The sequence below is a fragment of the Tinamus guttatus genome, unplaced genomic scaffold (genome assembly GCF_059628265.1).
Source record: "Tinamus guttatus ecotype Peru unplaced genomic scaffold, ASM5962826v1 Tinamus_guttatus_pri_ptg000198l, whole genome shotgun sequence".
Lineage (NCBI taxonomy): Eukaryota > Metazoa > Chordata > Aves > Tinamiformes > Tinamidae > Tinamus > Tinamus guttatus.
This window is the reverse complement of record NW_028288732.1, coordinates 1,993,559-2,002,211: the sequence shown is the minus strand read 5'-3', so window position 1 is coordinate 2,002,211 and position 8,653 is coordinate 1,993,559.

Below are 8,653 nucleotides of genomic sequence, written 5' to 3'. Positions count from 1 at the left end.
GAGTGAATTCCAAAGGTCCAGAGCAAGCACACACAGGTGCCACTCAGTAAGTGCAATACCACATGTAATATAAAATAGGCTGACAGCTGATGTTAGATTAGCATATAAGTATATAAATAAACTGTACTTTGTGCAGGCCGTACTGATGAGGTAATGACTGGTTGGCTTCATTTAGCAAAATGTAATATATTTTGTAAATGTGCAATCAATTACATTATAAAAAAAAAAAACTTTGGGGATTGTAAAGCCAAGACTTTGGTCTTTCAAGACACTTTCATAGTCAAGATTCTGCAGTTAATTACTGTACACACAGATGCTTGACAGTGTTGGGGGAGGGAGAACCTGCTTTTGTGAAAATTACAGAAATTCCAAGAATACTATGGGGAATGTGAAGTTTTATTTCCTTAGTTCTACCTAAGCATTTTGGAGTAGTCCAACAGACTTCCCATTACTCTTAATTAACTGTTACATAGGACTTTTTGTTCATATTATTTTTTTTCACTTCCCCTAGCCTTGGGCATAGCTTCTAGAGAACATTTACCCCTGTATGTACTACTTTGCAGACAATACATGCTAATGTTTCAGCTCTTTTGAAACTTGGCTTAGTTTCAGTTTAAATTCTGTTTCGTTCAAAATCTGAAACCCTGTTGACCGTAACTCTTCAACAGTAAAATTGTTATACAAATGCTACACCAAGTACTATATTATTCTTATTTATCTGGTATTGAAACAGTGTTTTACTTTCTTCGTGTAAGAGACAGTCTTTTTCAATCTGGTCAGAAAGATCCACTCAAATTTATTGGCTCTTAGGAGCCCAACTTCTTTGTACTCAGCCCTTTCCTGTCATTTACTCTGTAAGTCCTGGCTATATGTGTCTTTCAGTTCAAGCATATAGTATTTTGCACCCTTTTGCTCAAACTGAAAGATATAAGGAATCAGACTCTGTTTCTTAAAGTTACTCTAAATCCTGTGCATAAGCTGTAGAAGAAAGGAAACCTCATAATGATACAGAGACATTATATGATTTGGGGTAGTTGAAGTGTTTTTAAAAAAAATAAAAATAAAAAAAACAGCATGAGAATATCATGGGCTTTAAGCAACTATTCTCAGCATAACCAAGATGGGCATTTGAAAAATGTAATGTTTCAGCAGGAAAAAAACATTTTTTTTCCGGTAAGGAAAACAAAGCATTTAACCCTACTTATAACCCTATATAACCCTAAATACACCAGTCTTGTGCTGATGTAACTTCCCTGAAGATAGTGGAGTGAGTTACTACTGAGTCAGATTGGTGTAATTGAGAGGATGTCATCTTTTCCTGGTTTCAGAAATAAGATCTATTTGCAGACTGTGAAAACACCTGTAGCTGAGCTGTGGAACTTAAATTTTTAATAATTTTTAAACTATTGACACTTAAAGGAAATTTGAAAATACTCCCTTTATTCTGAGAATCAGCTGCACGAAACACTAACTTTAGTTCGAGTTTGAACTGAAACTGAGTATTTTCCTCCTGCCAGACTTTCCAGGAGGCCTATGAGAGCAAGGAGCCCAGGACTGGGCCATACATTTTACTACAAGAGCCATTACATAATGGTGATTTATTAAAATACAATTTTTAAAACAGTAACTTTTCAACTGTGAAGCTATGCTTGATTTAATGATGAAACAGGCTGCTGCTGATTAGTTTTTCATGAAAATATTATTCTTTGATTTCCTAAAAGGTGCCTGTATTGACTTACATATGCACATTTTTCTGCTCTGAAAGAGTGCATTAGTAGCTTTTTCATAGGTTAAAAACACTTTCAGTATAATTTAAAAAAAAAAGAAAGCATTTAAATAAAACCAAAATTGTTAGTAGCTTGGCATCTTGTGGAGGAGATATAAGCCTGCATATTAAGGGCAATATAGGAATTGCCGAGCATGTAGAAAATTTTCTATGTGATGACCCTGCTATTAGTGTTTTGGAGCTGTGGGGGTTTTGTTTTGTTTTTCAACTTTCCTTTTTATGTAAAATGTTAATAGCCCTATAGTGGTCAGTAGCCCGTGTTTGCTAACAACTGAAGGTATTTTCTTTGCTTTGTCATTTTATAACTAGCATGTGCTAGTGTTTATGATGAATAACTGTAAATCCCTACTGTTTTACATGTCTGTACAGGTTGCAGACCTGGGCTGGACCCATTCAGAAAACAAAAATCAAAAAAGCCACTTGAAATGATTGTTTTGTTGATGTCCTTGACATCTTAACAATACTACAATTTAATGCAAATGGTGTATTATTTTATAGGAAATTGTAATTTGTTGCTTCTAAGGTTTTTTTTTCTTTTTTGCTTAACTTCTATGTTTCTTTCTTTTGTTTTAGTTTTACTTGAATGGAAGAACCACCACACTTTTTTTTTTTTTTTCTTTAAGCTATATAGCTATGGACATTGTGTTGCAGATTGTTGAAACCCAATTTTGCAATACACCTTTCGTACAAATAATGAATTTGTATCTTTTTTCATGCTGAAAGTTCTCAGCTGGGGTAAGGCTCTATCTGTCCAAAATGCGTAGCTCGCTACACCTGCAGTGGATCATGTAGGTATTTTACATCCATGTTAACTAAGGAAGTCAACTGGAGCCTGGATATATAGGCTTTTTTGGTGTTGCTTGTGCACAATAAGCAAATCTGTGGGTTCTCAGAAATTCTCATTTCACTTATGCTGATATAACTCTGACTTCATTAAAATTACTCTGAATTCACAATAGCATATGAAATCAGAATTAAACTACATGTGTGTTAAAAGGCCCAGGTTGCTTGCTTATATGAATCAGTATAAAAGCTCTTCTCTTGACAAGAAGGTTTACTAACTGCCCCAGTAAACACTTGGCAATTAATTTTAAAAACTTTCTTTAACTAGTCTTTTCAGCTTCCTAATTCAGGGAGACCGTGATCTGTTCTATAGTTACTTTGCCTAAGACTTCCAGGACTTCTATTGCTTGCTAGGTTAAAGAAAGCTCTGTCCTCTTAAAAATCTTCCACAGTATATAAAAAAAATCAAATTATAAAAAATAATTCCCACTCAAAAAAGTAGTTGTTAATACAGTATTTGCAGCACAGTATTCCCTTTGACTTCTGAGCTTTAGGGGACACATTTTTTAAAAGCATTAGGTCTTTCTGTATTAGCATTCCTAACCCAAATCCAGAAATGGATTCCTCTGTCACTGCTTCTTCCCTCATCTCGCCCCCCAAGGGGACTGTAGGATAAGAACGACATAAAAGATTTGTCACAGAAGACTAACTGAAGCAATGCTCTGCCCGTACTTTGAGATTAGCTCTGTTGTTTGTATAAATGTGTGTCTTAAGTTTAAGTGCCCTTACTGTCACTTCTGTGTGTGATTCAGCATTCATTCAGCATCATCAAGAAGGCCAAAATTACACTGTGCTGTCTTGACTCCCTCTGAAATTCTGGTGCTGATTCCCCCATAGGTGTAAGCTGGCTTAGGAACTATTGCTCAGTGTAACTGTATAAACTTAGTTAGGGACCTCTTGTAGCACTTCAAGTAATTAAGCCCAACTTAACTGTATTGCTCAAGTTACAGACAGCCCAGTGAATTAGCAGCTGTTTTTCCTAAGAATCTTATATCTACTGTCTTTCAGTTAATCCATAAGGGCCAAAACGTGCATATTCATACCTACTTTGCTTTTATGGTTCTAAGTATATTTAATTTCTTTATTAATATTCTTATTTCCTGAATTATCAGCTGCCCCACGTTTTGGAAAGTTGTCCTACTGTTTCATTTGTGGGAGAGATGGGAGCAGGCGAATAGATGAGCTCTCTTTTTGCCTTACTGCCACTACGGTCTAAATTTGTCACATTTTGTTGTAAAGAAAAATGTGTAATTCCTCATCTAGATATCATCCTTTTCCCCTCCTCCCACTCCTGCAAGTTTTAAATGTGAGTGTTCAATAACACTATGAAAATTCACTTGCATTCTAAGAAATCCAGTATATAAAAATGCTGGAGACAAGGATTTTAAAAATAACATAGGGCTGCAGTTTGCTTTCCTGGATTTTCATGTTTGAAGTTTTGAGCGTATTTCTATCAACTGCTCTCTCAACTGCAAGAATTTTCATGGAATTGTTGAGGTTGGAAAGCAGCTCTGGAGATGGGCTGTTCCCATCCTCCCTGCTCAAAGCAGAAACAGCTACAGCAGGTTCCTTAGGGCTGAGTCTGTCAAGTTTTGAGTATCTCTAGAAAAAGAGGCTACAACTCCTCTGGACAACCTGCTCCATGTTTGACCACACTTTTTTTTTAAAAAAAAAAAAAGGGTTTCTTGATGTTTGAGTGGAGTTTCCTGTACTTCGGTTCCTCTTGTCCTTTCACTGGGCACCTCTGTGAAGAGCCATGTTGAGCCGTCTGTGCTCCCCTCTGTCAGGGGTTCATACACAGTGACAAGTTCCCTCTGGGCCTGCTCTTCTCCAGGCTGAACAGTCCCAGCACTCCCAGACTCTCCTCCTCTATGAGGTGCTTCAGCCCCTTCATCTTCCTCCTGATGGACTCGCTCCAGTTTGTCCATGTCTCTTGTAAAGGGGAGCTCGGAATGGGACCCATCGCTCCAGGTGGGTCTGGCCAGCGCTGAGAGGGGAAGGGCCTACTGGGGAGGCCCTTCCTAATGTGGCCTGTGGCGCAGCTGGGATTTTGGATAAATAGAGCCTGCAGGGTAGATCCTCTTGATGCCTATATGTTGTGCTGGTGAAGCTAAGTCACATGGCTGCATCTACAAGGGAGTATAAACACCCAAAAGTACCTGAAACAACTTTTTAATGAGACAATTATCTCAAGATAACCACTAACGGGGTGGGGGGGGGCAATGTCGCCATGTTTAGTTTGTGTCACTCTGTGATAAATTTCTGTGGTATAATAGTTAGAAAGCAAGACATTTTTAGTAATAAAGGGCCAAAAAAAATTAAGATACAGCAAGATGCATGTGTTGTACTGAGTATAGTCTTGCAGTATCCTTTTTTAAAAAAAAGCGGGGGGGGGGAAGGGAAAAAAAAAAAAGAGAAAAAAAAAAAAAAGAAAAATAAGTTGTATATCTCCTTTCCCTTCTGCTATGATACTCAAATAACAAGAAGTTTGGCCTATATCCTATTACATTTTTTGTAGTTCATGTTCATCAGAAACTGTAAAAAGTCTGCTTTTTATTTAACTTTGCAGTCTGTATCATATGCTGTTTATTAAAAAAGTGACTTTGTTTTTATCACTTCTGAGTGTTAATGTATATACTAACAAGTAAAATAATATGGTTGGTACACTTGTGAGTTCTGAAGTGAGAATTTTCGTAGTAGTCTGTCTTGGTGTGATTTGATGTTACAGTTCTGCTCTGGTTAAATTAAGAGGATAGAAATTGTGTCCATCAGTTAATCGAGGTGGAAAATCAGCTAGAAATAGGATTCGTGTTATTTATGGGTATAGTTAAATGGAAGTCTTAGACACAGGTGGCATTCTCCTACGTGTTAGTCCTCAAAATAAGTAACTTATTTTAGATGTGGTCTGTAAAAGCTATGATAAGAAGGCAGATATTCTTGAAAGTCTGCTGAATCATTCAGCTGAAACTTTTCAAATTGATTTTTGTTCTTGAAAAACATCCCTCATGCTTTCATCACCATTTTTTTTAATAGAGGGTTTAGGTTTTTTGCAAGGCTACTTTTGAGGGGAAGGGGAAAAAAACACATTTTGAAAATTACTCATTGGTAAATATAAGACCACATGGTTGCAGTGGAAATGCCTAAGTCTGTGGGACTTGCTGGATTTCTTTGCATTTTAACTGCCGACAAATTGTTATCATCAGAGGGATCACTATCAAACACTTAATTTTGGTGGTAGTTCTGTTTTTATTTATTTATAGATTTTGCATAGATTATTTGCAGTTACTGCTGCAGCCAGAGAAACTCGTAGCCATGGGGTGTGAGTAGGATTCAGCTCTAGGTGAGCTCTTGCAGGAGCCTGTTGCACAGTGTTGAACTGTTCCTCAAGAAGCCTCCTCCTGCCCACAGCAGAGCTTGGGTGTCCTCCAGTCTCAAATGTCACGTTACAGAGCGTGTAAAAGATTCTCTCTTCAAAAGCAAGGCGGGAGCTCATGTAAAAGAGAGGTTTTGGCACAGGTAAGCCACAAGTGGGACATGAACCTCAGGAGTATGAAAAACAGGATGAACTATATTAACTTGCTGTGTTGTTCTTACGCTTGGTTTGAAAGATGTGATAATGGATAAGCTAAGCTCTGCATCTAGGTAGCAAATTGAGTTAACAAGACTTAAAGCAGTTAAGACCTGCCGTTACAAGGAAAGGCAAAGAAATCTTCCTGAGATAGTCCAGTTACAGGAATTGTAATGTCCACAGCCATCAAGTAATTTTGTCACATATTTGTGATCAATTTAAGATTTTTTTTTCCCAGAAAGGGTGGCATAAGTATGCTTATAAGGAAGGATACTGTAAGTCCTCTTCATCTAAAGTAGCTTCTCCACAGCTCCTGACTCACAGTTTTCAAAGCAATCTCTGATCATCACTTCATAGCTTCATTCTCATTCCTGTGTGCCATGATATCATCCATTTCCCAGTCCAGCAATTTTCAGTCAAAAACATAATTTCCCCAAAATCTGTTACTTTTTCACAGACTCCAGTTTCTGAACTTCTCCGTTCATCCTTCCTGTCCATCTGGCCAGTTTATTTCTGTTCCAGTTCTTTCAGCATCTACCCATCCTCTCACTCTTTCTCTACATCCTTGTATATCTGATGCTTGTTGCATATTGTTCAGCCACATTTGGGAGGGGTGTGTGTGTGTGTATATATATATATATTGTGTGTGTGTATATATATATTGTGTGTATATATATACACACACACACACATATGCCTAGCGCTCGCAAGGAATTGCCATTCCCTTGATAAAATGAACCAGATTGCAAGTTTATACGCATAGAATCTAACAACGTGACTATTTCTACTGTTCTGTTTACAGAAGAACCTGCAGTATGAACTATTGATGGTAGAAATGACACACCAGTCAAGCACCTGGGAAATGTTTTCCATTGTAAAGCTAGGACAGGTGATGAAACAGCTCTTGTGTCTAGCCAAAAAAAAAAAAAAATTGTCAGAAAATCAATGAGGGAAAACGTGTTGAAGCTAAAGCACTGACTCACCATGAGAGTCTGGTCTGCAAATGTCTGTGATTCTTGTTGCACTGTTATTGCTGCGCTTTTCCACCTGTGTGACTCACAGTTCTGTTTACAGATCCTCCTTAGTCCGTAAACAGAACGTGAGCTTCTCTTTGAACAGCACAGCAGCTGCTATTACAAAATGCTAATTAATTTCAATTACTTTGATGATCTAATGTTCTATGAAAGGATAACCAGATGGATTGGATGCTTTGTTTACCCATTTTTTCATTGCTATCTAACTCTGTGCTAGACAGAAATTGCAGATTAGGAGGTTACTAGTGAATGTTTCCTCCTCACAGAATATTTTATCTGAGGTTTTGTCCTCAGTTGCCACCAGCTTTCAGTCATGTGGGTCCCTTATGCATCTAAATGGCTCTTGTTCTTCCCAGGATAATTATCCTCATTCACAGGATAATTTCTCCTATAGAGCCATATGTAAATCAGAGAGGCAGAAAAAGGCTGTAGTGCTTTCCTAGGAGATCTGGCCCAGAGGCCTTTGCTAAAGCCTCTGTCTTCCAGAGAAATGATCAAAATGGAATGAGGGAATGAATGGATAGATTAACTACAGCGGGACATTCCAGACTTTGTGTTTTTTTAGACAATGCTGCTGACTCATTTCTTATTACAGAAGAATAATTCTCTGGGCCTTGCTCATAGCATGAGAAAAAACGTTTGCAAAAATGATCAAGTCTATCGGGTCAAATTTCTGTTTATCACAATGTAAGGTGAGTTTACCTTTTCTAATAACCCTGTGAGGTGGTTTACTGGGGGTTGCTACCTTGCTTAAAATGGACAGGATGGTTTGGGGAAAGTACATCAGTTCTTGTTCAGGTGCAAATTTTAGACTTTGCCGTTTTGGGGGCATGGCTTAAAGTCTCAGTCCCTAAAGCATCAAGAAAATTATGGAAGATTTGTAAACTAATACTGGTAAAAGAAAACAAAAACAAACAAAAAAGGTTTTCTGTGGGGATGGCTTCCTCCAGAAGAGGAATCTCAATAAGTTCTCCTGATCTTGTGCTCAGAAATCAGTCCAAACTGCATCAGATGCAGCACCTGCATCTCAAATTTTAGACTATTTTACAAAATGGCAAGAAAACAGATGATAAACAAGATAAAACACCTTCTGATAATGTTCTGTAGGTCCCTTTAAACACTAATAAATCCACTTTCTTTAAAGGTCATTAACATGAGCTACACTTTCTGCTTTCATTTGAAGAAAAGGTATACCCTGTTCTTTCAGGAAGGACACATCCTTCCTCATTGAAATGAACACAACCTGTGTTGCCAAGTGTAATGACAAGGTGAATACAGTATTTATAAACCCTGGCCTTTTTATGTATCTCTTGTTGGAACAGGTTCTGAGGAATTAAAACCTGACCCAAATCTGTCTGAACTTTTTATGCAGGTGGGGGGTTTGCAAATGAGATAAATTTAGGCTTTTCTTTGTCATCAGTA